The following is a 27,151-nucleotide window of genomic DNA, read 5'->3' as shown; positions in this document are numbered from 1 at the left end:
GACACTGAAGTACCCACAGCTGAAAAAAAGGTAAAACATACCCTGAGCAGACAAACTGAAATGAAATAAAATAAAATAAAATTGAATAATAAAAAATAAAAAAATAAATTAAATAGATAAAATAAAATTATAAAATAAAAAGGCAAAAATGGCATAAAAAATTCGCAAAGCAGTGAAACTGAAATGAAATAAAATAATAAATAAAATAATCCTGTAGTATATCATAAAATAATAAAATAAAATAAAATAATAAAAAAAATATTAAATAGATAAAATAATAATATAATAAAAAAACAATAATCATGTAGTATATCATAAAATAATGAAATAAAATGAAATATAAAATAAAATAAAATAATAAAAATGAAAAGTAAAATGAAATATATATATATATAAAAAACAAAATAAAACAAAATAAAAGGCAAAAATACCATAAAAATACCCATCAGAGCAGTCAAACTGAAATGAAATAAAATAATAAATAAAAATAATCGTGTAGTATGTCATAAAATAAAATAATTTAATTTAATTTAATTAAAAATAAATAAATAAATAAATAAATAGATCAAATAAAATAATAAAATAAAATAAAAAGGCAAAAATACCCAGAGCAGTCAAACTGAAATTAAATAAAATATTGAATAAAAATAATCCTAGTATGTGACCAAATCTTTTAAAATGCAGCCGTTAGATTTCTTCTATTCTACATTTATGCCCAGGGCATTCATGCCTGGAAAACAGAAGAAAGAAAACAGTGCTGCTTCAGTTTGAGTACAGTTTCCAAAAGTAATATATTTAAAAAATATATATACTAGTTTGTATTGAAGAGACGATGACGCTCATGACAATAAAGCCTGCTTGAACACAAAAGTGAGTTTCCATTCTTCACTGGCATATGGCTACAAAATAAATGTCCTTATGTAATACACAAGTTCAATGCAATCCAGTTTCTCTTTTGATCTTGACAGGAAATGGTTTTCTTCACAGAAAATGAATCTTGTTTCAGAATAATCAAGCGTATATGTAAACAAAGGTATGCATTTTGAAAAGAACTAAATGATCCCTCATACATCTTTGGATTTGATTTGATTTGATTTGAACTCCCTGTCGTGGTACACAAGAGTACGATGGGAGTGAAGCAATTTATAATGTGTGGAACTAATATCAGAGAGAAAAAGAAAAGAGATGAAATGAATCGCTAGTAAAATGACGAATACTTTCCTGATGATGAGGAACAAATCACGTTAATGAGATATGCCAGATCAGGAAGAAAAAAAAGAAAAACATCACATTAGGCTGTAATTCCACTAAGAGATCGCTAGCCCCAGTTGCATGTAGTCCTCATTTATATTCCATGTCTGTTACGTTTCTGCTAATTACAGGCATCAAAAATACATACTAATAGCAGTATAGTGCAATGAAAGAGTTTTTAATTATGCATACTTTAGACTGGGGGATGATTTGACTCCAAGACCCCTTGATCTTAAACTTGTAATGCCGTTCAAACCAATTAATTTTACCAACACAGGAAACATTAACCAACATTTCTCTGGTTTTTAAAAGTGTTCACACACTCATGACCGCAGTAAATTAAGCCTCATGTAATAGCAGGGTTCTTAGTTTAATATCAATTAGGGATTTTAATTATTATGGTTTTACATCAATATCTGGTGGAAGCTTTCCATTAGCATTCATCTCAAAGGCTAACACATTCTCACTCCCAACTCGTCGCATATTGATGCTTTGGTGACCTCTCTGTGTCACTTTTTAATGGACAGGGTACACCGTTTTTCGACATGCAGGGTACTCCATTGCTTTCAATAAGAAACCTTTGCCATCAATACGGACACGATGCACATGGGAATTTTAATCACCATGATGAAATATATATTGGTGTATAATTTTGCTATTATGACATATATGTTGGGGTTTGATTTTCATTTCAATCCACCAGCATATTGTATTCAAATTTTTATTATTATTATTTTTTTTTATCTACACTATCTTTTATTTACTATTTATACATGTTTGAGCATGCAAACCTAAACCTACCCATTTATACAATATAAAACACATTGGGGTGATTTCCCGGACCAAGATTAAGCCTAGTCCTAGACTAAAATGGCCATTTAAATCAGATTAACAGAAATGTGCTTTCTCTGTCATGGTTTTAAAAAGTCTAAGTCTAGTCCAGAATTTAATAGGCTAATTTCCTGGAGGAAGACTAGAGCAACTTCAGGACTAAATTGAGGCTTAAATTAAACCTACCAGGAGGCAGGTTTAACTTCAGATTAATTTCATTTGGAGGACACATGAATTACTTGGACTATGTCAATGATGATCAGCGCTTTCCACCAGCCAGGCAAGTTCTTGCAGACAGAAGTGACCCATTGCAACGTTTTGATGAAATAAGTTTTCGAGATCGTTTCCGCATGCATAAAGTAAATGCAGTGGAGATAATTTCACTCTTAGAACCCAGGCTTTCATCTGTGACCCAAAGAAGACAGCCTATTCCAGTTTGTCTCCAGGTGCTCATAACTTTAAGGTTCTTGGCATGTTGCACCTTTCATCGAGAAACTGGGGATTTATGTGGTGTCAGTGAACCAACATTATGTAAAGTCATTCACAGAGTGTGCAGGGCCATTTGTGAATTAAAAGCACATTACATAAACTTCCCTGATGCTAGAACCCAGGCAAACTACAAGGTACTATTCTATGAATATGGAAATTTCCCAGGAGTCATAGGTTGCATAGATGGAACCCATATTCCCATTAAGCGTCCCTCTACTCCAGATGCTGAGGAATACAGGAACCGAAAGAACTGGTTTTCCATAAATGTCCAAGGTGTATGCACTCCCCAGTTAGAGTTTTCAAACATTGTTGCACGGTGGAAAGGTGCAACTCATGATTCCCGAATTTTCCTCAACTCATCTCTGTATACTCAATTTGAAAGAAGAGATCATAATGGAATTTTGCTTGGTGACAGTGGGTATGCTCAGAAGGATTTCTTGTTTACGCCATACTTGCACCCAACAACAGCTGAACAACTGCGCTACAACCAGGCTCATATGCCCACAAGGGGTTTAGTCGAGCGCTTGTTTGGAGGAGTCATTTTCAGTGCCTTAGGAAAACACTCAGATTCAAACCAAGTAGATGCTGCACTGTCATCATTGCAACAGCTGTTCTTCACAATTACCTAAAAAAGCAGGGATGCCCAGATCCCCCAATAGAAGAGGATGACAATCCAGATTTGCCACCATTTACAACAAACCACAGAGAAGGACTTGCATACAGGGATGCTTTTGCATTGTGCCACTTTAAATAGATCTTTTTACATTATTTAACTTTCAACCCTCTGTTCAGATCTGATACATGTAATAATAAAACCAAATATTTGTTAAAAGTGTACAACTTTTTGGTCTTGTATGTTACTGAAACCACCACAACATCCATCTTTTCTTAATAAAACAATATTTATTTCACAGATTCATGTACTGATGTGACATTTGAGCCTGTTGCATCTCTCTCTCCTTCATCTTTATCTCCAGTTCTACTTGTAGTATCTTCATCTTCATGTCATGCTCCTCCTTAAGATACTTCAATTTATGTTCATGAAAATCATTAGCCAACTTTTCATGAACAGTGAGTCTTTTCTTCTGGTTACCAGTACTGGCAGACATTGCCACCCTTGCTTCTGAGGATGTGGAGGGTAAGCTGCTTTCCAATTCTTCAGTTCTGTTTTGACCTTCTCCTTGAAACATGAACAGTTCATGTATGGTCAAATAAATACAGATTAAATGGGAAAATGTTTCACATCATCAGCAAATAGAAGTTTGAGAGGAGAGAAACAAAAGCCAAAATCAAATTCAAATACTTAATATAGGTGCATGTGATCCATCATCTGAACTGTCCAGATGGTCATCATCTGGTATGTTCTCCAAAGGTTGCTGATTCTCCCGTATTCCTGTCAGTAACTCATCCAACACATCACAGTCTTTATTTGGAGGTCCTCCGCCAGTCTTAAACCTCTCTCTTCGAGCTTCAGCAACGTTTTTTTTTTAGATTTATTTTGATATTTTTCCACAACACCTGTATTAAATAACTATTATAAATACAACAGTGATTTTAAAAAGCCATAATAAAACTAATGATTCTTACCTGAAGTTGTTGTATTGTTCTTGTAGATGTGTGTTCATTTGTATTAAATTCATTACAAATAGATGTCCAGGCATTCCTTTTCTTTGATTCAACAGCTGATGTGTGCAGTTTATCTTCGATAACAGGATGTCTCGAAACTATTTGCTTTAAAATACTTTCCTCATGTTCAGAAAAGTTCTTTGATCGCACTCTCTTTTCAACTTCCATTGCCATTTGCTTCTCAGTTGCATGCAATTTTAACCTTTTCTTGGTTCGTTCCATGTTTTATAGGCAACCTCAATCCAGCTAATCCTGATTTGCACAGGTGGTATTAAATTAATCGAGTGTATTTTAGTTGAGGACTCCATAGTCCAGGTGTTAGTAATCTGTACTTAATCTGTGTTTCAGAAAGCCATTTTTTAAGACATGATTAACTATTCTAGATTAAGGCCTACTCCTGTCTTAATTTAATCTTGGTCCGGGAAACCGCCCCATTATATAACAGGCAGATAAGACTACAGTCACAATTTATTCAAAAAGTAAAAATATTCCAAGAGTTCCAAGGGCAAACGGTTGATTCGTGTGAGGAACAGACTCAAAAGTGATCACTGCCATAAAGCTCATAAAGATCCTGACACATTCAAAAATCGCCGCCAGAAGAAGCATTATGTCCGCTTTGATTGTGAAATGGCATTGGCTCTCGTATGTCTCGTGACCAATTGCGTCACGCTAAAGTTAGCGCTTGTTGTATGTATGTACATCTGCTGCAGGGAGACGCCGTTCTGATGCCTGTAATAAACTGTAATGGGCAACGTAGCTTTGACAAGAAAAAACAGGTATGCTTTAGCATTCTGTCCTTTTTAGGGTCACATCTTGTGACATCACGTCATGTTTTTGGTTCATTTAGATGTTTTTGATCCGTGTTGCGTTCATATATCAGGGGTTCGTTTGGAAGCGTTGGTAATGTCATTGCGTCACTGCACCTGCCTTTAGATGCTCCGGATGCTATAGAAACAGTCTTATATGCGCCATTGGCTGGTCCAGCCTAAAACAAAAAATTTTTGTGATGATTTGAGCGTTTAGAAACATAATTTATGAGGCAGTTGTTGTCATATTTCATTGGTGATTACAAATGAAATGTAATCGTAAGCTTGGTGAACAGCTTTGGAGAATTTGATGTTTCCCCTTTCAAAGAGATAGGAGCTGTACTTGTATGACTGAAATAGCTGCCTGAGAGGAGTTTTAAAGATGGCCGCCGAGTGAAACGACTTGCCTTAAAGGGACTTTGGTAATACACACAATTCTACCACTATATTTATCATTACAACATAACAACCTGAAACAAAAGCACAAAAGTTTTTTTTTTTTTTTTTTCACAATGATAAATTGCTCTCTCTTTCTTAGCGTTATATCCCCTCTCATTTGCAGGGTCCGCTTCACACACTCGATTTGGCTCAGGTTTTACATCGGACGCCCTTCCTGACACACACACCTAACCTGTATGTCTTTGGACTGTGGGGGAAACCCATGCTGACACAGGGAGAACATGCAAACTCCACACAGAAAGGCCTCCTGGCTCAAAGCCAAACTGGGGACCTTCTTGCTGTGAGGCGACAGTGCTACCCACTGAGCCACCATGCCACCACTGCACAATGATAAATTGCATTTTAAGTAATTAACTCCAAAATAATTAGCTGAATAGCGAGAGAGTGATTCGTGAAAACACTCATGCAAACAATATTCGTTTTTTTGTTTGGTTGGTAATGTATTTGCTTCTTGAGACACAAATTACTTTTGTGTAGCCTAATGAATTCATCAAGAGCACCATCGCATGGAGACAAAGTGTCTGGAGTGTGGTCACCGACCAGCAGAAACATAAATTTGCCTGTGTATTGCACATAAGACGATATAACAGATGTTTGGACTTATGTGCCCTTGAGAAACATAAAATCACTTGCCATGGGTTTATTATGTGCTGCAACAGATACAATTCTATAGACACACTATAAAAGCATTACACCAACACAGCTCCAATAACTCAAATGATTCAACAAACATTGATTCCCCCAATTGACTGGCTATAAAACGAATCAGTGTTCTGCTTTATCATTCTGCACAAGAGACAGAAAATATCATTACGAACTCAATAATACACACCATAAATATGATATTATTGAGATTGTGTGAGGTAACTAATACCAAGTCTGTTTCATACCACACGGCTCATTAAAGGAATGGGCTTCAATAGCAGTAAGCTCTATCAACCAAATTTGTATCAATGTACATTAGTACAGAGAATAATTTCGATTCATCCCTCAGTTTTAAACAGTAGCATACAAAGGCCATTCAGGGAGTAAACATTAAAATAAATACTGTTATAAAAGTACAGCCACAATACTTAAACTGTATCCTGTACATATAAGCATGACTCTGGTGTATAGTCTGAGACTAGTTTTCCACTTCTACTCCCGGTTTCAAAGCTTAAGCCTAGTCCTATACTAAAATGCATGTTTGAGCTGCTTTAACTGAAAGCAACTTGCACTGATATATCTTAAAATATGTCAGTGCATTGTTTTGTCTCGAGATGCACACCAGTAATGTTTTTCTTCTTTCTTTTTTTTTCTACGGCATGTTTATAAAAGCTACTAAAATGCCCTAATTGAACTAAGCCCTAGTCCTGGCTTAATCTAAGCCCTGTCTGTGAAACAGGGCCCTAGACCAGTAAGTGCTAGGACTGGGGGAATTGTTATTTGGAAGCATTGCAATAGTTTACCTCACAATACTGTATCCATATTCTCACGCCAAAAAACAACATTTTTAGTGTATTTTTTATATTATTTCTTACATTAAAGGGACAGTTCACTCAAAAATAAAAAAAATATGTCTTTTTCTCACCCTCAAGTTGTTCCAAAACCGTATGAATTTCTTTCTTCTGCTGAACACACTTTTTTTTCTTTCTTTTTTTGTTAATTCTATTTTGAAGAATGTCAGTAAGCAAACAGTTGATGGACCCCATTGACTTCCATAGTATTCATTTTTTCCATATTATGGAAGTCAATGGAATTCAAACAGGTTTGGAAAAATTTGAGGGTGAGTAAATGATGACAGAATTTTCATTTTTGGGTGAACTATGCCTTTAATATTTTGGGGGAAATGTGATTCTCTCACAGAGGAAATATGTGAGCTGAGTAAAGGTATTGTATCAATAAAATCAATGCACAATTCTTGTTTTATTATTATTATTATTATTAGTAGTAGTAGTAGTATGTATGTATGTATTAAATTGTATTATGTTTTCATAGTGTAATTTATTGTTTTATGTCACTGCAGCACAAATAATTGTCCTTTTCTAACAAATCAAGTTGAAAGTCTTTCTATTTGACCCAAAATCCTAAATCAGGCTGATTTAAGAATAGGCTATAATTGCACTTGTCTTGCAAGTGACTTGCCTGGTTAAATAAAGGTTAACTAACACAAATGCTGATTTGGTGTTCAAGAAACATGTCTTATTGCCAATGTTGAAAAAAAAACAAAAAAAAACGTTGTGCTTATTATTTTTGTGTGAAACCATGATATATATATTTTTTTTTTCAAGATTCTATAATAAATAAAGTTCAAAAGAACAGTATTTATTTGAAATAGTACAGACATTTATAATGTTTCAGAAGACAGTTTTAAAGATGTGTCTTTGCTGAATAAAATATTAATTTCTTCAACCTCGTATATTCCACACACTGTCGATATAGAACAAAATGTTTTAAACCTGGAAGATTCATTCAAGTAGCTGTGTTTGACAATAAACAAACCTGAAGCTAGTTTCCTATAGCTCACAGGAAGAATGTTGTAAGAGTAAACAACAACACCCAAATCACTCCAGTTAATAGCTGTCTAAGCATGTAATGTGAAATTGCAAGCATTTATCGTGTCGCTCGCTCTCAGTGTAGATGTGCGAAAACAAACGTGCTGCGTATGGAAACACGTGCAGTCACATGCAAAATGTCAGTGGCGTGTTTTTCCTACAGGCTTCGTCCCTTGAGGACCGATGGGCTTGAGAAAATGGATGGTGTTATAAAGCAGTGAATGAATAGGATGGAGGGAACATGTGAAAAGGTGTTTTGACCCTGGGGCTCTGCTTTTCTGCCCTAATGGGTTTGAAGAGACCCCCACTCCTGGTGGTCACTGGCTTATTAGCTCTGCCTCTCACCGCCACTCACCAATGGGGTGATTATGGGCCATAACGGCAACCGTGTGTGAGGGCCCTCATTAGAGAAACTAATGGACCTCTGTTTGAGTGTGTGTGCGAGGGAGATGGAGATAGAGAGAGAGGGGGGGGGGGGGGAGAGGGAAGGGGAATGACAGAGACAAAGCGATCTGATGAAATGACAGCCCACACACGAATCTGTGTGTATATGTGTGTGTTTATGAACAAGAGAGAGACAAAAAACAGAGCTAGAAACAGAGACAGAGTGACAGAGGTGATGACTGGAGGTGAGCGAGATGATTAAGAGTGTAAATGATGAAGAAGGGAACCATAATTACTGTTTCCTGCAAATGTAACTGCAGCTCTTTTGCTCTTAATTATGCATCTGGCGAGATGTTGGGAGTTCAAAGGTATCGCTGGGTAATACCGGCTCCTCTGTTAGCGAGCAGCTGTAGAATTACCATACATTAACAGGCCTATAGTTCCCACCGCACAGTTTTACTGAGCTCAATCACACTCTAATCTAGCTCACTGGAGAACCTTCTCAGTACACATTAGCATATTGGAACATATATATATATATCCTGCACGTATGGGGTCAGTAATTGATACTTTTATGTAGCAAGGATGCATTAAAGTGCACAAAAAAGTGAAAGTAAATACATTTAATGTTACAATAATTTCAATCATAATCAAACTGAAGACTGGTAATTAAAAAATGTGAAAATTCAGTTTTGCAATCCCAAATTAAATTTTTAAACATATTCATGTGCAAAACAGATATTTTAAGTCTCACTGACCCAATTCAAATTATACTCTATATATTAACAGGATATGTATTACGCTAATTATCATAGAAAACTAATTTCAACATAATTTCAACTCTCAAAACTAATGGTGCTCCGATAATGATTTTTTTGAAGCTGATCACCGATTGTGGAATGCAGGAAGCAGTATCTGCCGATACGATCACCGATACCGATCTATTTTAACCCTTATATGTTCGGGTCTGTAGGACCCGTTTTCATTTTTTATCAAAAGAAAAATGATACGAGTAATTATTTTTTCAACCTCAGACTCATTGGCCTTGGATCATTTTCTGTGAAGAACATATATCAGAATACATTTTCAATGACCACACACTGTACACTCCCCTACACATTTATATTACACAAAGGATGTCCGGGTCCACTGGACCCGGGGCTAATAAAAGTGTGGAAATTTTATGTCCTGTTTACCTTTACTCTGTCCTCCTCCTGTCAGGGCTTGCTGTTATTGTGTGTGTCCCAAATGGGATTCTTCGGGACTTTTTTTTTCCTTACTCAGGAGATATTGAGGATACAAAATCAGTTGAGTTTGCTTCTGTTGCAATTTGTTCAACCTTTTTTCATAAAATGACTGGACTAATGGGTATTACAACGGAAACATGGTGTATGAGGACATCTGTGTCCTCATAAACCAAACGGCTTAAAAAACATACTAAATGGTGTTTTTTGAAATTCAAAAAAGGCCAAAAGTTCTCTGTGATTGGTAGGTTTAGGGGTAGGGTTAGTGTAGGGGGATAGATTATACAGTTTGTACATTAGAAAAACCATTACGCCTATGGAGAGTCCCCGTAAACCACATATCCAAGTGTGTGTGTGTGCGTGAGTGAGTGTGTGTGTGTGTGTGTGTGTGTGTGTGCGTGTGCGCGTGTGTGCGTGCATGTGTGAGAGAGATTGTGTGTAAGTGTGAGAGAGTGTGAGTGCAAAAGTGAGTTTTATTTCTACCCCTGCCGTTCCCGCACAAGGTTGCAATTCTTAAATGTGATCTAACAAAGCTAAAGAGGAAATATTAACCATAAATGCTGTTTATATTGCTTGTAATTGGGATGGAGTAAACATCTGTTGAGTATTTTAACATAAATTGTTTGATTATGTTGAATTAAAAACCCAAAAGTGCAGCGGGTCCACCAGACCCACGAACACTGGCTGAATAACAAAAATATGAACACAACACAAGGGTTAAGCCTTCCTTTTATCATGTAGAATTATTTGTAGGGATGCTCCAATCAGGATTTTTACAGACATTCATTCAGGGCCTGCATTTCATTTTTGAAAATGGGGGAATTCATTTGAAGGTTTTTTTTTTTTTTTTTTTTTTTTAAGTTTTTACTGTTTTTATTGTTGCACAATAGCTTATAGACAGCACAAGCCTGATTTAAATCTCCGAATTGAATTTACAAAAAAAGACAAGTAAATAGTCAGTAATAAAATAAGAACACATAAACAATTGACAAGCAGTAGCACAAATAAATAAAAATAAAATATAGTAGTAACTAACAGTAGTATTGAGGCAAGTAATACTAAAGAAATTTAATAAGGAATCTAATGCAAAATAATACTTGATGGTCTTCCCTGAATAAAATAAATACAGATTAATCCTTACAATTGATGTTACAAAAGTCAGTCATTCAAGAGCAGTGAGTAGTCAAACAACAATAGACAAAGAAAAAAATCAGAGACAGCAGCAGGATTATTGGGTTGTTGTCACTTTAAGAGCTGCACGGATCCAATATACTGTTACACAACATTCTCAACTGTTCACCTAAGAAAAAACCGACTGTTTACGTGCATACTTAAGATGGTAATTTTGTACATACATTTGCATGTATTTGACCATTTAAGCACAGTCACAAGCTGTTTGTGAGGCAGCCTTATGTGTGCCTTAACTAGGAGAGCTTGCAATTGCTGAGTGGTTTAAATACTGGCAATACTAAAAAGAAATGCAAATTATAAACTTTAGTGACAATGCGACACTGCCTTGATTGTGCAAGTGACAATTCCTCTCAACTGTGCAGCCTGCAGCTCGCTTATAGTGCAGACACAAAGTGGTGATGTGAAGACATTTGCACATTTTGAGATGGAGAGAGAGAGAGTGCGCGTAGTGATTCATTCACGCTGTTTGTGAACATCTCACAGAAAGTTTTCAAATTACTTTGTAAGTAAAGAAATATAAAGAAATATGAATTGTACCTCACCTTCAGCATTATAGGTATTTTACCTGTGCCGGACAGAGATCGATCAGAGATTGATACAGTGCCACTGCATGTCATGCCATATCTCTCAAGGCAGGCTCGCGTCTTTATTGCGTCGTCAGCATGAGATCCGTTTACGAGATCAACCTTTAGAGACCATCGAACAAACTTCCCAATGCGCTTACCGACCTATAGCGATCGGTAGCTAATCAGTCGGAAGACTCCTACTCAAAACAAGCAAAAATTGTGTGTAAAGTAATGCAATTTCAATGGGGCATGAGATATTGTACCTAGGATAAATGTTAAAAACACTTTTTTTGAAAGTATAAAGACATTACTTATTTTATTTATCCTGTCATAAAGCCCCAAAACCCAGTAGCTTTCATATGATTCAAATAATTATTTTATATTAACATTATTATAATACATTTTGAATAACTGAGGGTCTGAGGTAATCAATATTATATGCATGCTGCCAAAAGTGCTTCAGAACCTGGATAGAGCTTGTTTGCTTTTCTTCCTCAGTTCTAGAGAAAGTCATTGTACTGTTTACTACAGTATTGAATTCTCCTGAGAAACAACACATAAAAACATGATTTTAAATGCATGAATTTAAACTTTAAAACAGCCTACTACTAGTGAGTCAATACCGAATGAGACAAGTTTGCTGTAACATATTTCAGAGGAAGACGTTACAGTTTTGTTGGGTGACAAAAAAATAATAATATAATTATAGTGCTATTACCATCTCATCTGTTCATAGTGCTGATTCATTTTGCCTTTCAATCCTATACCACCTGAAAACACAAGAAACACTGTATCACAGCTTCCACAAAAATATTAAGCAGCAGTTTTCAACATTGATAATATGAAGAAATGTTTCTTGAGCATAAAATTCAGCATATTAGAATTATTTCTGAGGGATCATGTGACCCTGAAGACTAGAGTAATGATGCTGAAAATTCATCTTTGGAATCATCAATCATAACCATCACAATTTTATGAGAAGGTTAAGTTGTCAAGGTTTTGGTGAAACTTACACCACTGTTCACAACATCCACTTTCTCCATCCACTTAAGTTTAAGTCTTAAACTCTTATCTGACATCTACTCCAACATAGGAAACTCTTAACTGCTTGATTCTCTTGACAATGTTTCTCTTCTGGTCAGATGAATTGACTACAGTTCTTTATTTACCAGACAGCAAAATCACAGTTATTCTTCTATTCTGCTGATCAGGCTGACAGTCAGGCAGTGTCAAGCTGCTCTTTCCCTCGGCCCAAGACCTTGAGAACGTCTGTCATGTGTCCTCTGCTTCTCTTCTTCTTTTTTCCTTTCTCTCGCACCTCCGCCTGCCCTCCCTCTACCCTCCTTTACACAGAGATAGATTGCTCCTTGTCGCTGCCAACAATCTGCGATGCTCGGAGGGGGAATGGATAACTGGGAGATTATCCATTGTGATGAGAAACATTATTTTATTCTTCGGGATAAGTGCAAGCAAAGTCATCTCTGATTCCCAGCAACAATCAATCTGCCAACACTTATTGCTGGGCGGTTCATAACAGGCTTCTGCATTCATTACCCACGGCAAACAGTGAGCGATGCCGATGTGACCCGCATACGAAAAACATATCGCCTGCTTATGTACACAACCTAAGGCCCGTTATCCCGGTCTGACCCATCCAGATCTCCCGTAAGATCTCCTCCTCCAAACACGAGCACCATCCATTCTTATGTATTGGTTATAGTGTTTCCCTGCCCACATGATCATTGTGGTTCTCATATCATAGCATTAACCTCAAGATACCAGCACTTTCCAATGATTTAACTGTTTTAAAGAGAATGGAATTATTATTCTTTTTTGTTTGCAAATGTGACTCACATAACTGATGCTTTTCTTCTGAAAGTAATCGAATGCATTCTGAAATGATACATTGCAAATTCTGCATAAATACAGGAAAGATTGTTTCCATTAAAGAAAATCTAGGCAGCAACATTTTAGCAGAATTGCCATGCACAGTATGCCGTCTCCGTATACTCTGCATGACTTGTGCTGGATTTAATTAGGTTTGAATATATTTACGTTAAAACAAAACCTAAAATAGCATTTTAATGGCAAAGCAGTAAGGGCATCATGCATATGTTTTTAAATTAACCAAGGAAAATGCCACTAAACTAGAGGTGTAACAACATTGTTACAATACATTGCAATTAGGGCTGTCAAGCGATTCTTTTTTTTTTTAAATGTAATTAATTACATGATGTGGCAATTAATTAACCTAATTAATCGCAAATTAATCACACAACAAATCTGGAAGAGACATTACCCCCAAAAGACAATTTAAAGTCATTATTGTGTTACATTAGAAAATCATAGATATTACAAAAAGTAGCTTAACAATATTATATATATATAATTCATTATATATATATATATATAAATATATAAATATATATATATATAATTTATTTTTAATTCGTATTTTTTTTTTTTTGTTGGAAATTTGATGAAATAATACTCTAAATAAGGAACTAAAACTGTAGGTGTAGGTGTTAAGATGCGATTTGCTCAATCGGCTCACAAGTATAGGCAAGGGAGACAGCGTTTCTTATGTCCACTTTCAACCACTTTTTCCAGACTTCTTTGAGGGGAGGGTTTATGGGTGGGTAAATGTATGGGCTTTTTCTGCTACCTCTGGAAGTGTGGAAGCTCAAAACGTTTTTGGCCCAGTTTACACCTGTATGCAGCTTACTCCACCATATATGTATCATATATAGTTCACCCAAAATGAAAGCTTTGGCAGATTCAATTTAGCATCAAATATGGTAACAGCACATCAAATATGGAAGGAATTTGAGCTTTCATGTTTTATTAATTATTAAAGTCCCCCTGTAGTCAATAATTATATCCCTTAAAACTCATCTTTGATCACCAAAATGTATGTTTGTTCCTTGAAAAATGTAAGTCTGAAAGCTTAAATGTAACTCTACCCCCTTGCCTCATTTAGTATACGTGGTTCTATGAATATGCAAATTAGCCCCGCCTCCACTCACTCGCACCAGCTCAAAGATCCACTCGTTGACGATCTCACGTTGACGTGATTGGTTACAAGATGACATTAGAAACACCCGCGATTTCAAACCATGTTTTTGAGACATAAAAAAGTGTCTTAAGTTCACTGCAGTTTTAAGGAGAAAATACTCAGCAATGGTGTTGACTTATGAATTTGTACATGGTTTGTCTTAAAGCATACTAAAAACACCACATAGACATAAACAACCTTAAAAGCTTGATTTTCACCACAGGGGGACTTTAATAATACATTTAAATTAGACTCAATATTTAATTAAAAAAAGAAAAACATATTTCAAACTTTCTAAATGTATGTAGTCAGGGGCAGCATATGTGTCTAGCATAATTCTGTATTTTTTAGCTTTGAATATCTTTTTTTTATTTGGTGTCCCTGTGAATGGGGGAGAAAGACCAAGTCCACCCCTGATGTAATACCAAATTTAGCATTTTAATGAATCACTATGAATTAGCAGTAATAATAAAATGATAATAAAGGCATTCCATTTTAACTCTATGTTAGCCAAGTGTATTCTTACACCCTTACACTAAAAATAAATAAATAAATAAATAAATAAATAAATAAATAAATAATATGAGTTTGATGTGATGGTGTAGATGATGACAAAATTCTTGCTTTACAGAGCAAATGATCTGCAGAAGGTGTGAAATGATTGCTCTGACAAAATTTACACCTGTGAATGTGCGATTTATGGCACATCGTTTTACACAAGGCAAGGCGAGTTTATTTATATAGCACATTTCATACACTATAGTAATTCAAAGTGCTTTACTCAGAAAGGAATTAAAATAATCACAAAATAAAAGCAATGGAAATTAAAACAGTTATAAAAGGAATTAAAAGAGATATAAAGATGATACAGTTATACAAATAATTAAAAGAGTAAAAAGATGATACATAGATAAACTTCTCATCTGGCAAAACACTGGTGTATCATATTTTTCACAGCTCCCAGTTTTACTCTGAGATTTTCCCATGGTGATTACACTGTGTCTGTGGTGTTCTTTCGGCACGCCTAAGGAATCTATTCGACATCTCCAATAAACAACTTTTTATTTTCAAAAACACTTTTTGGAAGTTGCCTTTAAAATCTACTTGGTTCAAAATGTGAGCTTTGAACGGGCATGACCCTTCTGCAGAGCAATGTGAAAATCAGTGCTGAAATCATGCAATGCTCCATATTTTAAATTCTCTGTTATTTCAGAGCAGGAAAAGAGGTGACTGATCAATGTCTTTGGTCCACAGGCCACTCTGTGAAGTTATGCTAACAATGCCAAAGTTTAATATTAAACAGTTAGGATCAATCCCATTGCATCACATATCACCATTGTTGCAGTGGATTACATCACTGTCACTCCCCATTTGTTTCTTCAAGTGTGCATCAGTTATTTTTCTCAATTTCACTACAATCTGGTTTTGAAATACTCAAGAGCTTCAAGTAACACATCTCTGTCTAGCAAATCCAAGCTATTAGAGGTGAATTCACTAAATAGTTCTGCAACTTAAGGGAAACAAGAGAGACAAAGGTCTACAAAGGGAGTTTAAGGTGACTTCATGTGCTCAAGAACAACCTTTTAAGGGTTTTTTTTCTTTTCTTTTTTTCTTCTTTTTTCCCCCAGAATATCACTATTAATTCATTACAACAACAAAACCAAATTATTTACATCACAGCAACTGTTCATTTGTAGCCTGGATGCCAGCCGAACTTAGCCCCGCCCACAACATTTGAGGTCGGGAAGTTGAGACTTGATCCGTTGTGGAGCAACTATGCTTGAACCAGAGCTGTTCAGACCAATCAAATTGTCAGGGTGGGCTTTATATGATAGTGGGCAGATGATCAACAGTAACGTAATCATCCACGTCACCAAAGAGCGCTTGGGTTGAATTGTTTACAACAAAGATGACTGCCGCTGGAGAATTGAGATGTGTAGATTCCGCCATTGCATCTGTTATTGAAGATATCGACAGCGCATTCATTTTAAAAGAGGAACAGAGAACCGAGATCAAGGCATTTGTCGATCGGAAAGATTAATGAAGAACATCCGTCACTTACTCCGTTGCTCTGATTGGTTGTAGGTCTATCCAATTGAGTGCAGAGGCATTTTCTTTCCTGGTTCGGTTGAAACACACCCCTTAATCACAGCCCAATGGAGCAGTATCAGACCATATTAGAGCATATTCTGACTAGAATTTGAATATGACGACGTCAGGCTAGTTCATTTGAGGACATAAAAGGGAAAAAATCGGAATTCACTATCCGAGATATTTACTCACAATCGAGTTCAAAGCTGCATCATAAATAATTTTGATCGACTCATTAAAAAAATAGTTTCATAGAATCATCATTAGTTCATGAATCAGAGATTGCAACATGCGCCGCGTTCATACATTACATGTGGGAAATATTGGCATGACCTCTAACAAGATTGATGAATATGGATGGATTTAAAATTATTCTAACTCTCTCCTTTTCTTAGAATCTTATAAGAAAAGGTTCTAAATAGAACCTTAAAGGGTTCTGTCATGTGCTTCATAGGGGTTAGGGGTTAGGGGTTCCCATCATGGAACCACCACTTTGTGAATTTAGTTTTAATTAATACAAAACACAGTCGGAATAAAAAAGTCACATGTAAACCATCGATCGGAATAAATTTCCCAAATCTGATTAAAATTTCATTCGGATTGTAAGGGGTGGTTTAAAGGCCTTGTTTTGGGCGCGGGATGGGGCATTTTTACTGCTTGATAAATATAAGCAGCACCGCACAATGGTTCATGTGCTCGTCATCTCCTATTTAGGACCCAAAATAGATAAATATGAAGTCTGCTCTTAAAATAAAGAAAAGAAGCAATATAGGAGAATAGTGTGTGCAAACGGATTTTGAACGAATTTGTGAAAACGGTGACGTCATGCGCATGCGTATTACTTGTTCAGTCTATTATGTACGTGGTTTCTTTACAAAGTGACATCACCAACTACTGGCCTGACATGCATAATACAGCGCTTTTAGACGTTTTCGCCAGATCTGTGCGAACGGGGATCGTTTTGACGACGTTTGTTTTTGAAAACGCAAGGGAAAAACTTTTCCATTTTTTAGTACACCGTTGTCGTGTAAACGTATCCCAAGATTGAGAGAAAAACGCCAGGTTCAAGTCTCTCGTGTTCTGAACTGAAGCGTCTTTCTGGATTTTTTTAATAAACAATGCTTTGTGATTATTTTAGAAATTATTTATTTTTACCTGTGATTATTTGAGGGATTTATTTATGACATACATTCCTTGCATTAATACAGTGACCGGGAGGGGACATGTTCGGTTCACTTAGTTTTGTCATGACCACAACAAACTCGTGAGAACGTGATAATATGTTGTTGCCACAATATATTAATTCGTGGGAACGTCATTAAGTCGTGGGAACGTGATAATAAATTGTGGCCACGAGATCATTTTGTTGAGGTAACGACATCATGTCGTGGCCACGCGATGTAAAGTCGTGTCCACGACTTCATATTTTCAGCGAACGACATCTATTTCTCGTGGCCACGAGTTATGTTGAGGGTACCACACTGGTCAATACTGTAACCATATACAGCAGTCGGAGATGGAGATGACTGATGAAATAACATTTTACTTTGAATTAGGAATGTCATATAAAGATATAGTGCGGTCTCTGGCATTAAGACATGGGTAGGCTACGTTATAAGTGAAAGACACCTGAAGCACATTATTAACTTGAATGGGCTTTTTCGTCGGAAATTTGCTGGCTTGAATGAAATACTCGTGTCACGAATAAAGTTCCTTTTAAGGCAATGAACAAAAACAAATTATGAGAAACTTAACAAAGTAAATTATGACCGGGGTAAAAGGAGGAGCCCGTGCCGCGTGTGAAGATTCGGTTCCCACATGTTATAAAACTCGTAGCCACAAGAAACGGATGTCGTACCCTCAACATATTAAGTCGTGGCCACGAGAAACGGATGTCGTTCGCTCAACATACGATCTCATGCCCACGAGATATTATGACGTTCCCATGACTTAATATCACGTTCCCACGAGTTTATATCACCTTTATCTCCAGGATCCATCTGCATTAGGGGGATGTCATCTAGAACAGTGTATTAGATTTTGTGATGAAGAGGGTATGAAGTTCTAGCCTGCTAATTGGACTTGGGGGAGAAGCAACCTACCCATCAGAATTTTGTCCTGACAGCCAAAAAAAAAAAGTAAATTTTATTTTAAAATTTACAAGTAAATTTTGTTTTAAGAACGAATTTGTGAAAACGGTGACGTCATGCACATGCGTATTACTTTTTTATCATTAATGACATTTTTTTTACAACATGTATCAATCTTTAATCTTTTAAGAGAGAACATAAAAAAAGAACATAATCCTTATTGTAAAGTTTTCCAATGCATATTATGTTATTACATGCAATGTGGATGTTTATAGAAGACCTGCTGTCAACAAATGACAATTAGTTTGTTACTGCAAGCTCAGTGTGAGAGAATAAAAGCAAATTTGTCTTTTATAATAAAAGCCAACTTTTTTTCTTTTCTTTTTTTCAACTTTTGTATTAATTAAAATAAGAAATTTGGCTTCACTTTAAATCAGGGACATGGCTGCTAAAGTCTTGCATCTTGAAGGATTGTTTTTTCTTTTAAACTTTAAACAAAATTGTCTTAGCTTGGTAAAAAAGGAATCTCTTACTTTCAAAGCCCAGTATGCACTCTTCTATGGATGAAACAACATTATTTATACGTTTCTTTTATTTTACCCCTCTGTCTCTTGTCTTTAGATGTAATCACAATGGTAAAGGAATGATTCACCCTGAAGCCTTCATTTTGGGTGGTATAGTTCTCCACTTCTGCATTGTATGCTATTAATAGAGCTCAGAAACTGCAGCAATAAATGGGTCACGGTGAGACGGCAGCACATTCAGTCTCGCTCCTCCGAGGCTCTCAAATCTTGCGTTTAGTCCAGGTTAATTAGGTAGCATGAGACTGGAGTGCTGGTTTCACACCACAGCCAGACTTAACACCATCAGGCACGTCTGCTGTTGCGCCGCATGCTTGACCAGAGAGAAAGAAGAAGATGAGCTAGAGACACTGAGGCATGGAAAAATGAACGGGAGGGTGGGGAATATTAAAGTGTATATTAGCATGTTGAATTTAAGAATTTAATATTAGCATGAGATCTTGGGGATCAGAGGCCAAACAATGTTCACTGAAGGAAATGCATTGGAAGTATGTCATAAATAATCCATAAAATAATCAAAAATGTACGTGACCGGGAGGGGACATGTTCGGTTTACTTAGTTTTGTCGTGGCCACAACATATACATAGGTGATATGTATATATGTATATACATATGTGATAGGTTTTGCTTTTGTTCAGCACAAGTGGACCTGACATCTCTTGCATCATTAAGTAATAATAATAATAAATAAATAAAAAACATAATATGATCTTATAGGCAGAATTGACCACTTTTTCCATGGTGTTGAATTAAATAACATTAAATGACTGTTAATTTAATTTAATTTAATTTAATATTAATCTATACTTTAAGACCATAGTAATACTAATATCAAGAACAAATTATAAATAATTTGTCATCTTGGCAGCCACACATGCATACTGGTTTAAAATAGAAGAAAATTCGGTATCTGTCTATACTATATACTGTTATTTTTTTCCAGATATTCACTTTATCCACAAATTAAAATAACAAGCGTGTCACAAGTAAAGACTCAAATCCACTCCCATCTGCGCTTTTTTGCAATTGCGCTCTCACACTAAATTGCCGTTTAGTAAATCTGCCCCATAGTCGTCAACGTTGTCATCTTTTACTTTTTTTTAGTACATCGTTGTTGTGTAAATGTACCCTCAACCCGTGGATTGTGTTTGTTCAACAACTGATGCAAAAAATGCATCTTCTCTGATCGAGATTAATGTGAGACAGGAACCTGTTCAGTACAGACATCCTGACATGCATGCAGAAGGAAGCTTCACGTTTTGCTTAAAACGAGGCACAAGGTTTGAAAACTCCTCTGCAAAAATATTTAAATGTATGAGTTTTAGCTTTTCCTTAGGGGTTTGGGCTTTGCTTTCTCATCTGCAGGGCCTTGAATTCTATATCAAGCTTTTGGAAATTGGTTTTATTCATTCTGCCTTTTTCCATCTGACTTTCTGTGAGGCCAATGTAAGAGATGGGCTAAAAACGGATAATACTTTGTAGGCAAAATAGAGATTGCCAATGAAGTTGAATAGAGGAAAAAGAAAAGAGTAAGACAGAACGGTAACAAGGCAGAGGGGAATATTGTTCAGTTATAGTCGTCCTTTCTCCTTTGATGTCAAAGGTACGATAGTGAGGAATTGAGTCAATATGCTATCAGTCTAGAAATGTCAGTAAAGTATGCCACAGTATCTACCGCAGGTGTGAATCTATTATGGGATAAATGCATAGACCTATCTGGCCCATATCTCCCATGATTCTTAGTCTTATCTGACTCTGAATAGGTCTGAGACTGTACCCTGACTCTAATCTCTTCTTGCATACATGGGGATTAACCTTTTGCTCTATCACCATAAAACTCTGATTTTCAAGATTCCCGAAGGTGCTAAAAATGATTTATTTTTTCAATATCTCAGTCATAAATGCCCTTAGCAGAGGCTCAGGGTTGTTGTTGCTGCACTGCATCAGTAATTGTGATGCAGCTGTAGTCCATTTGAACGTCGAGGCCCTTTTGGTGTCTTTCACACTGCAATTGGGGCCACTGCTGTCTCTCCTCCAGCTCAGATGTGAAAGGACTCTCAAGGAGAAAATCTGTGGGTTTTTCCTCTCTGTTTCCCCCTTAAAACAAGCTATATACTCCTAGTTCATGTGGCTTTGTCTTTTTTTAAACAGTGACTGTCATGTGTGTCGGAAACGCTGATATTTAACATAATATGTACCTTTCCTGGCTTGCATTAAAAGAACATTTCAGATACAGTCTACAATTTCGTGTAGTTTCGTGTAGTTTCACAAGTCAAAGTGCCTTTTTTACAAACAAAAAGAAAAAAGCATATCATGTGACAGGTAGAAATCTGACCGTTTTCAGTAAGAATACTACTAAAACGTGCTATGCTAAATCTCCACGTTTAGCATGCAAAAGTTAACTTTACATTTGTGTTGCATCTTTAAAATTAAAAATAAATAAATAAAGGTAATTAGTACTTGTGAATAAAGAAAAAAAAAGTTGTTTATAAATAAATACCCAATCAATGCACTATTTTAATAAACAATCAATACAAATGTAACTATTTTAATCATTTAAAATGTTTTTTTTTTGGCATCTTTATAATATCTCAATCTCCAGATTAAATAAATGAACAATTAAAGGTACTGTGTTTTGATACATACTGTATCACATCTCAATGTCAAATTAGTGTGAAACACCAACAACTTTAAGCTAATTATTTAGCTAATTATAATTTCACAAGCTAATTAATATTCATGAGCTTAGTCCCCTCCTTCATTATTTGCCACAACCTGTTATTTTACCACAAATCTTCACCACCCTGTCTATTGTGCTGCCAATGGGAATATACAGAAACACAAGATCAATTATATGGATGGGTGAATATATAGAAAGTGAGAGACACCAAGAAATATGACTGAATGATTCAAATTTGAGTCTGCAAAAGCATAGAAACCGAACTTCCAGAGGCAACATGAAACACCAGCTGCCGTATATCAGATCAAATTGACTTAAGTGTCATATGTCCCAGTAGATAAGTGATTTATTATAGTCTGATATTAAAGCTTAACTGAGATCCATCATTCTACAGTTTTATATGACACTCCTAACCTCAGCCACTTGCCAGCAAGACAAGATAAAACCTAACCACATGCAGATTCATATCAGAGGAGCTTTTACTGGAATTTCAAACAGTAAGCTCATACCTATCAAATAGTGTAGGGGGTATATTATGAACTGTTAAGTAAAAAAAAAAAAACAGTAAACACTGATGAAACATCCAGGGCAAACTTTAAAAGAAAAAAAAGAAAAAGAAATTATATTTTGCATAAAGTATTTTTGAGTATTATACATGATTTTACCTGTGACTACCTGTGAAACTAAATATAACATTTGCAGTCAACATAAATTGTCAATGCACTGTTGCTTAGTAACAAATAGAAAATAAAAAAACTCAACATAACAGGAGAAGCATGGAAGTTACAGAACGCTGTGAAATTGCTGATTGAAGTGCAATCAAGTGATTTGAAGGAGCTAAACAAATGCACAGAGACTGTAATATTCTGCATCAACAACTGTGAAATATTTACAGAGATTTACAAAATCAGGTCATCAAACGCTAATTACAAACCATTGTTCTCTCCAGCAGTGCCATAACTATTGTTTGGGACCAAGTCCAGAAACGCTTGTTGGGACCCCTGCCATCTCCACCCACCCACCCACAAGACTGAACGTAAAACACAGGGAACTATAGCTTTGTACTTTTCATTACTGTTCTCTTTGTGTTTCCATGCTGGTGGAACGCTCTCCCCACCCTCATCCGGAATGCAGAATCCCTGACAACATTCAAAAGACAGCTGAAAACCCATCTCTTCCGTGAGCACTTAACCTCATAAAAAATAATAATAATGAAAAAAAACCCTTCCCTTTCCCTTTAAAACCTCACTTATCAGGCTTATGCTACTCTGAATAATGCCTGAACTTCGTATTTTGAGCACTTCTTGCGTTGTTTTTGGCTCTTCATGATGACTCGCTTAATTTAGTCCTAATTTGTAAGTCGCTTTGGATAAAAGCGTCTGCTAAATGACTAAATGTAAATGTAAAATGTGTCTCTGCCCCTTTCTACTCCCTTTAGACGCCCTGTCTCTGACATACAGCATATACATCTCTCTTTTAACACATTAATGTGGGGGGGGGGGAACAGACCATTAGGAAGTGAGGTACAAAAGGTTCAGGGCCATAGGTTGTCTACTCTCCTGTGTGCGTAAAACATACAACATACAATATATATACAGTGAGGAAAATAAGTATTTGAACACCCTGCTATTTTGCAAGTTCTCCCACTTGGAAATCATGGAGGGGTCTGAAATTGTCATCGTAGGTGCATGTCCACTGTGAGAGACATAATCAAAAAAAAAAAAATCCAGAAATCACAATATATGATTTTTTAACTATTTATTTGTATGATACAGCTGCAAATAAGTATTTGAACACCTGTCTATCAGCTAGAATTCTGACCCTCAAAGACCTGTTAGTCTGCCTTTAAAATGTCCACCTCCACTCCATTTATTATCCTAAATTAGATGCACCTGTTTGAGGTCGTTAGCTGCATAAAGACACCTGTCCACCCCATACAATCAGTAAGAATCCAACTACTAACACGGCCAAGACCAAAGAGCTGTCCAAAGACACTAGAGACAAAATTGTACACCTCCACAAGGCTGGAAAGGGCTACGGGGAAATTGCCAAGCAGTTTGGTGAAAAAAGGTCCACTGTTGGAGCACTCATTAGAAAATGGAAGAAGCTAAACATGACTGTCAATTAGGGCTGTAGTCAAGACCACCTTTGTCGAGTCCAAGACAAGTCCAAGACCAGGACTAGTCGAGTCCAAGTCAAGACCGAGTCCAAAGAGGTTCGAGTCCGAGTTTTCGGGGTGTTATGGACAATTAAAAATGTGAATATTCACGTTGCACTAGCGGTGGACTTTCAGCGAGTTTATTTAAACATTTATTTTTTATAGAGCCGTTTATGAGTCAAAAGAGCCGGCTCTTTTCATTGAGCTGAGTGAAACGAACCGGCTCACGAAAAAGAGCCGAAATGCCCATAGTTATTAGGTGGCCAGTGTTTCACTTTCCCTCCAATAATATTTTGTTTTAATATCGCGGCGATGTATGTGTGATTACTGGGAACATAATAAAGACACCTGGACTCGGTCGAGACCAAAAGCCATATTTGGCAAGACCAGTGGCCGAGACCGAGACAAGTCCGAGTCCGAATATCAGCGAGTCCGAGACAAGTCCGAGACCATAGAAAAGCGGTCTCGAGTCCGGACTCGAGTCCAAGACCGGACTCGAGTACTACAGCCCTACTGTCAATCTCCCTCGGACTGGGGCTCCATGCAAGGTCTCACCTCGTGGGGTCTCAATGATCCTAAGAAAGGTGAGAAATCAGCCCAGAACTACACGGGAGGAGCTGGTCAATGACCTGAAAAGAGCTGGGACCACCGTTTCCAAGGTTACTGTTGGTAATACACTAAGACGTCATGGTTTGAAATCATGCATGGCACGGAAGGTTCCCCTGCTTAAACCGGCACATGTCAAGGCCCGTCTTAAGTTTGCCAATGACCATTTGGATGATCCAGAGGAGTCATGGGAGAAAGTCATGTGGTCAGATGAGACCAAAATAGAACTTTTTGGTCATAATTCCACTAAACGTGTTTGGAGGAAGAAGAATGATGAGTACCATCCCAAGAACACCATCCCTACTGTGAAGCATGGGGGTGGTAGCATCATGCTTTGGGGGTGTTTTTCTGCACATGGGACAGGGCGACTGCACTGTATTAAGGAGAGGATGACCGGGGCCATATATTGCGAGATTTTGGGGAACAACCTCCTTCCCTCAGTTAGAGCATTGAAGATGGGTCGAGGCTGGGTCTTCCAACATGACAATGACCCGAAGCACACAGCCAGGATAACCAAGGAGTGGCTCTGTAAGAAGCGTATCAAGGTTCTGGCGTGGCCTAGCCAGTCTCCAGACCTAAACCCAATAGAGAATCTTTGGAGGGAGCTCAAACTCCGTGTTTCTCAGCGACAGCCCAGAAACCTGACTGTGGAGGAGTGGGCCAAAATCCCTCCTGCAGTGTGTGCAAACCTTGTGAAAAACTACAGGAAACGTTTGACCTCTGTAATTGCAAACAAAGGCTACTGTACCAAATATTAACATTGATTTTCTCAGGTGTTCAAATACTTATTTGCAGCTGTATCATACAAATAAATAGTTAAAAAATCATACATTGTGATTTCTGGATTTTTTTTTTTAGATTATGTCTCTCACAGTGGACATGCACCTACAATGACAATTTCAGACCCCTCCATGATTTCTAAGTGGGAGAACTTGCAAAATAGCAGGGTGTTCAAATACTTATTTTCCTCACTGTATGGTCACACTTTAGATTAGGGTACAATTCTCAGTATTAACTAACTATTAACTAGGACTTTTGTCTCAATAAACTCCTAATTAATGCTTATTTATAGTTAGTAAGGTAGTTGTTAAGTTTAGGTATTAAGGATGTAGAAGATGGTCATGCAGAATAAGGCATTAATATGTGCTTTATAAGTACTAATAAACAGCCAATGTCCTAGTAATATGCATGCTAATAAGCAACTAGTTAATAGTGAGAATTGGACCTTAAACTAAATTGTTACCAAATATATATGTATATAATATCAAGAATGTGCTAACTGCTACACCATGGATGGTTCTGAACTTCTGAAAGTTTAAATTGTGAACAAACTGTCCCAGAAATCTGCCGTCAGACTGCAAAAAATCATAATTGCAGGTTTGATCCCAATTTCCCTATACATTCCTACTGTGTCCTAAGGCAAATCATTTAATTGGGAAAGGTCCACGAGCCAGGACTCGAACTCGGGTCACTTGCCTACGAGGCTATCGCCGAAAGTGTATACTACAAATTGCACAGTTTGTCTTCAATAACAAATGCACATTAATAGACAAATAATACTTAGCTATACTTTGTACAAAATACTATTATATATTATAATGTATTTTGAAAGTATACTTTCAATGCATTGTTACAATGATCATTTCCAGCACACAGTTAAAATATGTTTTTAATAAAGTGCAAATAAATACACTTTAAAAAAAAACAAAAAAAACTGAATTTCCACTTCAAGTATATTTTTCTAAAATAAGTACAATTATTTTAAAGGGTGTTAAAAGTATTGTGAAAATAGGTAAAGGTATGATGCTATACTTTTTGAGATAATGTGCAAATTTTGTTAGTATATTTGCAATGTACTACTGAAAAAAAGATAGATAGATAGATAGACAGATAGATAATCCAAAAATGTGTTAACTATAATTCCACAGAGATGGCAGTGCATATCCATGTGCATAGCTGCTTGTTTGTGTCTGGATTTCAGAAAATACATTTGGATTAAAGTGCCCTTGACCTTACAGGTAATCATGCTGTTGGGGAAGCTGTTTACCCGGCGCTGAGGGAATTCAAAGTGTCTTTCTTTTTATAGCGCACAGCAAAAGATGGCATCATTCCAGAGTCTACATGATAAAGAGCGGTAATTCTCACACCACCACCATCACTGTATATATTCCATATTTGCAGTATATGCATTTACATGCATACACTTGCTTTGCACGTCAAAGTGTATGAGGGAGAGAAATATGTAAATTTCTTATAGAGCTGGCTAGATACTGGTCCATCGAATAAATTATTGAAATATTAGAAAGCTTGCCGTGTGCTTAAAGGAGCACTGAATATTCCAGCTAAACACAAACACGCTCAAATATAACCCACTTTCATACAGCCAATCAGTCATATGTGCGTGCCCGACTCCACTGTGCTAAAACAGTGTGCCTTTCTGACATTTAATCAAGACGACAGCCGCTAAATGAAGCCAGAATTCTCCACTAAAAGACTTGATGACATAAT

The 27,151-nt window shown here is 36.6% G+C and overlaps 1 pseudogene across 1 annotated transcript; it reads left to right on the top strand.

The window, feature by feature from the left end:
• Positions 1-2,312: 2,312 nt before the first annotated feature.
• On the top strand, positions 2,313-3,325 carry LOC311071757 (putative nuclease HARBI1; annotated as a pseudogene). Its single transcript has one exon. The product of its transcript is annotated as a putative nuclease HARBI1 (transcript).
• The last annotated feature ends 23,826 nt before the right edge of the window (positions 3,326-27,151 follow it).

This window comes from Abramis brama (assembly GCF_963993115.1).
Source record: "Abramis brama genome assembly, chromosome: 21".
NCBI classification, from domain to species: Eukaryota; Metazoa; Chordata; class Actinopteri; order Cypriniformes; family Leuciscidae; genus Abramis; species Abramis brama.
The sequence above is the reverse complement of the archived record's forward strand: the minus strand, read 5'-3'. Positions and strand labels throughout refer to the sequence as shown.